Here is a 9,094-nt window from a genome sequence, read left to right as displayed (position 1 = left end):
AAATAGTTAATATCAGAAATGATTTATTGAAATAAGCATAATACAATAGTTTGAAGAGAAGTGGATATGGGTTCTGCCTTTAATTCATCATTTCCCCTAATATCCAGACACGAATGAAATTGAGATGGATGATCCCAGCAAACCCAAAAAAATTAGAAAAAAAAAGATGTTTTGGGCAATTCCAAATTTGATATTAGAAAAACAATTAAGATCAACAACAATTTTTCATCAAACAACCAAATCAAAGCTCAAATCACAACCTAAATTATTAATTAAATAATAAAAAAGACAGAACTTTAAAAATATAATTACAAGAAAAAATTACATAGTTATATATAAGATTACAATCTGAGAACTACCTTTACTTCATCATCGAATTCACACCTACTCTACAAAACAAAACCGTCAATTCTTTTCCCCTCATTTCGTTGCCTTCTTAGCTACTTTCTTAGCCGGCGATTTCACACTCTTCGGCTTCTTCGCCACCACCGGTTTCTTCTTTGCCGGAGCCTTTCCTTTCTTCCCCGTTGAACTCGTTTTAACCATCTTCGTCACTGCTTTAGCTTTAGGCTTAGGTTTCACCACAGCTTTGGCCTTTGCCTTCACAGACGTTGCGACTTTTGAATTTGCTTTCGGTTTTGCCGGGGCTTTGACTACCATAGGCTTTGGTTTAATAGCAGCAGAGGTAGCTTTTGGCTTCGCGGTGGCAGGCTTTTTAGCAACGACGGAGGCCAGAGGGAGCTTGTAGGAAGTTTTGACTTTAACAAGCTTCCCTGAAGCAACAAATTTCTTCACCTGAATGAGTAAAATCTTCTGAAAATTCGAGGGCAACTGCTAATGCTTTTCTTTAATGAATTTTGCGATGGCATATTGGCTCGATCCTGTTCTCTCTTTCAACGAAATGATCGCATCAGATATCATCTGCAGAAATCAATCATGAACAAAAATCAGATTAAAAGCCGAACAAAATTCCAAAGAGAGAATAACCTAGGGTTCCTAGAGGGAGAAAATACCTCAAGAAAAGGAGGATGTAAAGAAGCAGATCTCGGCTTCTTAGCACTAGCAGTTTTCTTCTTCGCGACAGAAGTTGCGGCGGAGGCGGTAGCGGTGGCCATGATTCCACAAATAAAATTTACGAGGTGTAAAATATTTGAATTTTTTTTCTTCATTTGGATTATATTGATTTTATTATTGATAATTAAGGAGGGAAGTTTACAAGGGAAATAGAGAAAGCTTATTGGTGGAAAAGGAAATGACGCAGATCAAAATCGCTATTCAAAAGTTTAAATTTTGGCCATTAGATTGGAATATTATTAACGGTTGAGATAAGGAATTTGGGTAAGGTGCGGATCGTGAAGGGCAAAAGGAAAGTAGTCTTTGAGGTTTAAGGTTGAAAATGAGAGTTGGGAATTGTATTTTTCTTTATATGCTTTTATGGTAATCGAGTCAATTTCTAAGTTGGGATCCAATGAGTGTTTAATTGGGAAACTTAATTAAAAAAACTGAGAGAGAAGTGGTCAAAATTAGGGTTTTTTGTGATGAAATTCTAACATACTTTTAAAGAATTTTGCTTAATAAATTGGGATTTTTGAATCATATGTAATTTTAGGATTGTATTGTGGTAATGTGGTTGAACAATTTCAAAACTCCAATAATAAATGGATTCAAAACTATAATCGTAAGATAACCTAAGTTGAACGATTTTTATATAACTTAAGCGATAATTTATGGTATTAAAATTAAATTGATAAAATCATTTTAAACAAACAATTCATATTAACTGTCGATTGGGTCTTAGTTTGATTGGCATGAGTATTGCTGCTAATGTAGGAGGATATGGGTTCGAGTGCGCTAAAACGCATTATCCTCCTATTTATGGGTTTGGGAGGGGCTATGGGCAATTCTAGGCATTGTGTGAGAAAAACAGATATAATCAGAACCTATAATGAGATTGTTCAAAAAATATTCATATTAACCATGTCAAATAGATGTTAACAAAATCTTTTTAGCATGTTCCACATCATTATTTAATAGAAAATTTTTAACAGAGGGGCTAATTTGCACTTTTCAAAATGTATAAAGGTTAATTTGCCTACTTTTTCAGTAGAAGGGTCGAAATGCAATCCGTCTCTAAGTACAGGGATTTCTTGGTACTTTTACCCTTTGCAACAAATATTAGTAAAGCTACGAGCCCTGCTGCATCAAGGATTGCTTGAGGGTCGCAATAGGTTCAGTGGAACAAACCCCTTGTTGGGGTTTGTCTCTTGAATATAGATGGAATAGTTAAGCTTGGCTCCTAGATGGCTTCTACTGATGGTCTCTTGGGAAATGAAAATAGTGATTGGATTGAGGATTTTATGTTGAATATAAGTGTGACTAGACTTGTCCATAGGTTAGGCCACTCGACCCGTCCCGAAAGCTCACCTGAAAAGTAAGAGAATTTGGGAAAAAATATAGGCCCAAAAAATAGGTTTGGACAAAAAAATAAGGCCTATTTTTCTAAACAGGCTATAACACCCCCACCCGACCCAATCACCATACGATCTCACTAAGTTAAAAAAAAATCATATTACCTATTACAAAAGTAAACTTAAATCAGAGACAAAAATTTCCAAATAAGTTTGTTGTCCCAACTACGGCTCTAAGGATTCTAAATAAATACAATATAATCGTCCCCTTGGCAAAGTCCCCAAAGGTTCCCCCTTCTTATTTGCATAACTTAATCCTACAATGATTTATTGATTAAACATGATCTGGCTTAGTCCTTTCCTCGAGTCATTCATTCCGCATTTCCTACGAAACACATACCACTTTTTGATAAGTTTAGGTGAACTTAGTGAGTTCCTATATTACTTGAAATTTAACCCCGTCTTTTAGGGGTTTAAATTTAAAGAAACTAGAAACATATAACTCTCTGCTTGTGCGGGTAACTTATCTTAAACTCATCATAGTGGACTTTTCTTATTCCCAGTCTTATCCACTAGTGGATAAATCGTTGAGTGATTGGCTTTCAGCCATCCTATCGGCCTTCAATCAGCCTTGACTGTTCCTTTGGTTGTCTCGCCATTTTCGCGAACCCCATCCTTACCTTTACATGTATTCCTTCTTCTTCTTTTTTAGAGAGGGGAATCTTCTTTCCACCATGTTTTTAAAGGGTAATCCTATAATCTACCCTACTAATAGCCCATGGGTATTTTCCTTTTGGCTATCTTTCCATATCAATTTAGTCCATGACAGACTTTTTCCTTATCATAATCTCATATGACTTACTCACCTTCCATTCATTGGCATAACTAACATGGTCCCATTCTACCCCGTCTTTTAGGGGTTTAAATTTAAAGAAACTAGAAACATATAACTCTCTGCTTGTGCGGGTAACTTATCTTAAACTCATCATAGTGGACTTTTCTTATTCCCAGTCTTATCCACTAGTGGATAGATCGTTGAGTGATTGGCTTTCGGCCATCCTATCGGCCTTCAATCAGCCTTGACTGTTCCTTTGGTTGTCTCGCCATTTTCGCGAACCCCATCCTTACCTTTACCCGTATTCCTTCTTCTTTTTTAGAGAGGGGAATCTTCTTTCCACCATGTTTTAAAAGGGTAATCATATAATCTACCCTACTAATAGCCCATGGGTATTTTCCTTTTGGCTATCTTTCCATATCAATTTAGTCCATGACAGACTTTTTCCTTATCATAATCTCATATGACTTACTCACCTTCCATTCATTGGCATAACTAACATGGTCCCATTCCACCCTGGCGGACTAAATCCTACTTAATTTAATTAGTGATCGAATTAATTTTTTGTAATCCGCTTTAGTAGCTTTACCTTACCCTTAAGCATAGCACGCCATTCTGCTACAAGCCATTATGGCCTTTCGTACTCAACTGAATATCGTTGTGTGACCATTTGAGTTCACAATTTCTCTTCCATACTGCATCCTCGTATAGCTCACCATTTGATTGATAATTTCTCAATGGTTTCTCCTTTAAGAGGGATAGTCTTGACATACACTTCTATCATATTGTATATCCTTCTTTGTCAACAGATTCTAACCAACCCCTTTTTTCTTGTAGACCAAACTTGTTTTCCTTGTCTCACTTTACTACCCTACAGGTTCTCTCTGAGCACCCTATAGCGGTTCTTAATGGCGGATCCATATATACGATCCTCTAATTACTCTCTCTTTTATTTGCTTATACACAACGCACTGTTGATGCAACAATTCACACATTTGATTCACATCAGTTTACCCTTCTTAAAGCTTTTTCGACATCCACAATTATTGTTTTAGCGATCTGTTTCTCTTTCTACTTTTCTTTTTTCCATATTTAACTATTTTCCCAATAGTCTGTTGGCTAGCTATCGTTTACCATTTCTTACCTTTTTCTTCCAACCATTTTCCTTAGTGGTGGGATTTCCCACAATTACTATCTTGATTTTCCACCCGTATTTGTAGTCCCGACAGACTCTCCCATTTTAACATATCGTCGGACTATCTAATGTTTAATGTCCCATCGAATTATCTATGATGTCATAGCATCTTTCAGCTATGGTCTTACTCATTATACCATCAAATTATCCTTTGATGTCATAACATCTTTCAACTATGGTCTTACTCAATATAACCTTGTGTTTATTGTCCCGATGGACTACCTAGGTTGGCATAGTCTAACTATGGTCTTACACCTTATATGTTTCCTACGTTTAAGGTCCTAGTGGACTATCAAATGATGCCATAGCTTCTTTTAGCCATGACTTTAATCCCATTTACCATGATGCCATAGCATCTTTCAGCCATGGTCTTACTCATTTTCGTCATGATGCGATAGCATCTTTCAGCTATGGTTATACTCATCTCAAACGTATAGCCTCCGATCGGTCCCATAGCCCAACCATGATCTTTCTTATTCACTCATCCCATTTTTTTCCATCCATTTCTCCATTTCTCTATTTCACCATCCTACACATTGATACTCGAACACCGCAGTGTTCCTTCCACAAGGCTTGGAGCTTTGCACATCAAGGTTTGCACTCAGTAAGACTGTATGGCGGTATCTATCAAATTCATACCTTTTTCTTGTTCTTAACTTTGCCTAACCCATAGCTAGTCACCCCTTTCATATTATGCATGCTCTAATCATACATACCATGCAGAACATCATTAAGCAATGCACTATGCCAGATATTCATTCAACAATCATCTACGTTTACTATCAACATTAACATGGTAATTTCTCATAATTGCATATAGCAATCAGTAGACAAAGTGCAGATACTCACCTAATGCTTATTTGCCTTGTTCGCTTAGCTTTCCTTAATGTCAAAGCTTTCATTCTCCTAATAGCTAAGATGTCAATCAAATCCTGGGTTAAACCTAGTGTTTTCACTTTAAACCTCAATTTTCCAGAAACATGCAGAACCCTTAAAATGATTATGAAAACTCTTAATTTTGTTTTATAAGTCTTACATATACTAAAGGATTTAGGGCCTTACCACCTTACTGGAATTTCTATTTTTCCTATTTAAACCTTATGATTATCGTTCCATGTAGAGCCTTCCTTAACCATCTATTATTTAAAGCAACCTAGGAAGAAGATGAAGAAGAATGGAAAATGAAATAGGATGGAGTTGAATCCCCCCAAGAAGTTATTCCCCAACTATGTATATAACCCCTCATACACGACCTTTCACCTCATCACAACCATTCATCTATAATCATTTTGTCCCTCCACTAAGGGACCGACTGGTTCTAATCCAATCGAACCAGACTTGGTTCTCAACCCTATCCAATTTCGGTTACTATCTTTTCCTGATTTTTCAGTAGAGACCGCCAGCTTTTGGTGTCTTTCAATTAAACCCTTAAAGGTTCGTTTAAAGGTAGCCAGGTGTGACACGGGCCAGACCTTGGGTAAGCTTTTTTTGGCCCGAGTTTGGCCCGGCCTAACCTTAATTTGCAAAAAAAATATTGCTGCTATTTTTTAATACTTTTTTTCATTGTTTTGCTATCATTTTGCTATTATATTGTTACTATTTTGTTGTTATTGTTCGGATATTGTATAAATTTTGGTTTATTATTAATTTTGCTACTATTTTAGAGGTATTTGTTTGCTAAGTTGCACTTATCTTAGTGTTATTTAAGTAATTTTTAATTTTTTTCCATTTGTTGGAAAACATTTATTTTAATGTTTTTAATGTGTTTGATGTATTATATTTTTAAATTTATTTTTATATAAAAAATTTTAATACGGGTGGGTAGGGCTAGGCTCAGGTTTTAACTTTTTTGTTCGAGTCGAGTTTGGACAAAATTTTAGGCCCATTTTTCGGGTTGAACCTAGAAAATGAGCTTAAATTTTTTACTTGGCTTGGCCCGGCCTATGAGCAACTCTAGGTGTGACTAATTGTTTTTTTTCTTTAAGCAATTTGCAAATTATAATCATGATTGAGGAACAAAACCATTAAGGGTGTTAAGAAGGTTATGTTCAACTTATCAATCTTCTCGTTATCTAAACTACAACTAAAGGGAAAATAAGTTGTAGGGTCAATAAAAATCACTAGTATCAAGGTTGTTGAATGTGGCATCTCCCATTCACCAATGACATGATCATGTTCTTAGAGCCAAAAAAATTGATTCTACTGTTAATTTAAATTACCACAATTGAATTTTTAAGTTTAAATATGCTTTAATTTTTGAGATATTAAATTTTTATATTTTTTAAAATTTGAATCACTAACTTGTTTATCTTTTCCATATTTATATTAAATATTTCCACATGGCTTTTCTGTTAATGAATTTGTATTTCCACAAGAATTAATATTTGTTAAAAAGTCCTTATAAAAAAATAGAATTAAATATGCTGAAATTTGAAACTTAGTCTCTATACTTTAATTTTGAGACATTAAGTTATTATACTTTTTTTATTTAAAAATTTTGGTCTCTCTGTCTAATTTTGTCGTTAAAGTTAACGATGTCAAAGGTAAAATAACTTTTTTAGCCCTTAACTTTATAACTTTTTTTTATCAATTTGGTCCTTACCTTTTAAAAGCACATGAAAATTTTAAAAATTAGGCTTCGTTTGTTTCACTGAAAATGGCTTCTGAAAAATATTTTCTGCATTATTCTGTGTTTGTTTCATGGAAAATAGCTTGGTCAACAAAAAATGACTTACAGGTCAATGGAAAATAGACACTTTTTCCTGTAAAATGACTTACCATCTTGAAAAGCTAAGTCATTTTCCATAACAAAGCTCCTTTATGAGTGATTTTACTTTTATATAAAAATTAATTTAAGTCAAGCTTAATATTATTATATTAATAATAAAAGTTTATTTTTAAAAATATTAAAAACTAATAAAATATTAATATAAAATATTATAATTTTTAATATTATTAAACATACATATCTAATTATCTATATCTAATCATATAATAATTTATTAATATAATTTATTAATAAATTATTTAATATTTAGATTTTATTTTAATAATTAATTAAAAATAACTTTAAATAATATTCTTCATATATTATTGAAAAATATTAAATATTAATATTTTAATAAAAATATTTATTACAATTATAAATATATTAATAATAGATGTTTTGTAGTATAAAGGTTAAAAAATGCCATAAGTCTATATACTTTTCATGAATTTGGAATTTAGTCCCTATACTTTTATTTTCAAAAATTTAGTCCCTCTGTTTTTTAGATTTGAAAATCAAGTCCAATTGTTAACATTGTTAATTTTTTTTGCCAATTTTGTTGATGTCACATTTTTAAATAAAAAAACACTATGTATTCAGTTAACTAAAAAATGATGTTATAATGAACATGAATTTAACAAAATATTTTTAATAATGCTAAGAGTTGAACCTGAATTTTGATATTTAAAAAGTAGAACTACCCAAAAATAAAAGTACATGGACTAAATTTCAAATTTACGAAGAGTATAAGGACTTATGACATATTTTAACCTAGTATAAAATATGAATATTTTAATTATATAATGTTTAAATAATACTTAGCTTCATTTATTCCTTACAACTATAGCGTGTCAATATTTACTCTCATATATGTCATATATGTAATTTAAATTAAGTTTTAATTAAGCATTATTTATTATTAAGTTTATATATGACATTTATTATTACAAAATATTTTCTAATTATAAAATAAATTTCGATTGTTAAAAGGAAATTGCATTATATATATTTTATAACAAATATATTTATGTCGTGTTTGTTTTACAAAGAACAATGTAAAATATAAATTTATAGATATAAAATAAACTTAATTATACGATAAAAATATAAAAAAAAATCTCAAATGTATGTTTGTTTAATTGAAAACAACTTTTATGAAATATTTTCAAGAAAATTGTCAAATAACATAAAATATTTTACACAGATTCATTCAAACACAAGAAAATATTAGCTTTTGCAAAAAAAAGTAAGTCATTTTCTTGAAGCCATTTTCAGTGAAAAAACGGATCCTTATTTTTTTATATTTTAAATAAAAATAAAAAATGTTATAATAAAAAATTATGAAAAATGAAAAAAATTCAAAATTAAAATTCAAAAAATAAAAATGATTTTTAAAATATAAAAAAATTCTAAAATTCAATGTTATCTAAATTGGATTGGACTGACCAATTGGATCGAGAATCGACTAGAATACCGGTCCGATGAGAGGTAAAAAAACTAGTTGACCTGTAAACCAATACAAGCTGATTAAATTGGTTTAAAAATAAATTGAACTGACAATTGAACCGGTTTTTATACTTTTAAATATATATTTTTATAATTTTAATAATTTATTTGTTTTTAATCGGTTGAATTGGTCTCTCTAGGAATCAATTTCTCAAACTAGTTCAAAATCAATTCAACTCAGCCATATCGGTTTACGAGTCAACCAATTTTTCACCTCTTACCAGATCGATAGCTAACCGAATCCTGGTCCAAGTCGGTCTAGTTTAGATAAGATTGAATTTTAGAACTTTTGTTTATATTTTTAAATTTTTTGAATTTTAAAGTGTTATTATTTTTTTTCATTTTTTTCATTTTTAAAAAGTTTTAAAATTTTCTTTTAAAAA

General features: G+C 31.6%; 1 pseudogene; it reads right to left on the bottom strand.

Annotated features, from left to right (window-relative positions):
• On the bottom strand, window positions 1-1,165 carry LOC107926768 (histone H1-like; annotated as a pseudogene).
• Between the last annotated feature and the right edge of the window lie 7,929 nt (window positions 1,166-9,094).

The sequence above is a fragment of the Gossypium hirsutum genome, chromosome D11, assembly GCF_007990345.1.
Source record: "Gossypium hirsutum isolate 1008001.06 chromosome D11, Gossypium_hirsutum_v2.1, whole genome shotgun sequence".
NCBI classification, from domain to species: domain Eukaryota; kingdom Viridiplantae; phylum Streptophyta; class Magnoliopsida; order Malvales; family Malvaceae; genus Gossypium; species Gossypium hirsutum.
This window is presented reverse-complemented; position numbering and strand designations above follow the sequence as displayed.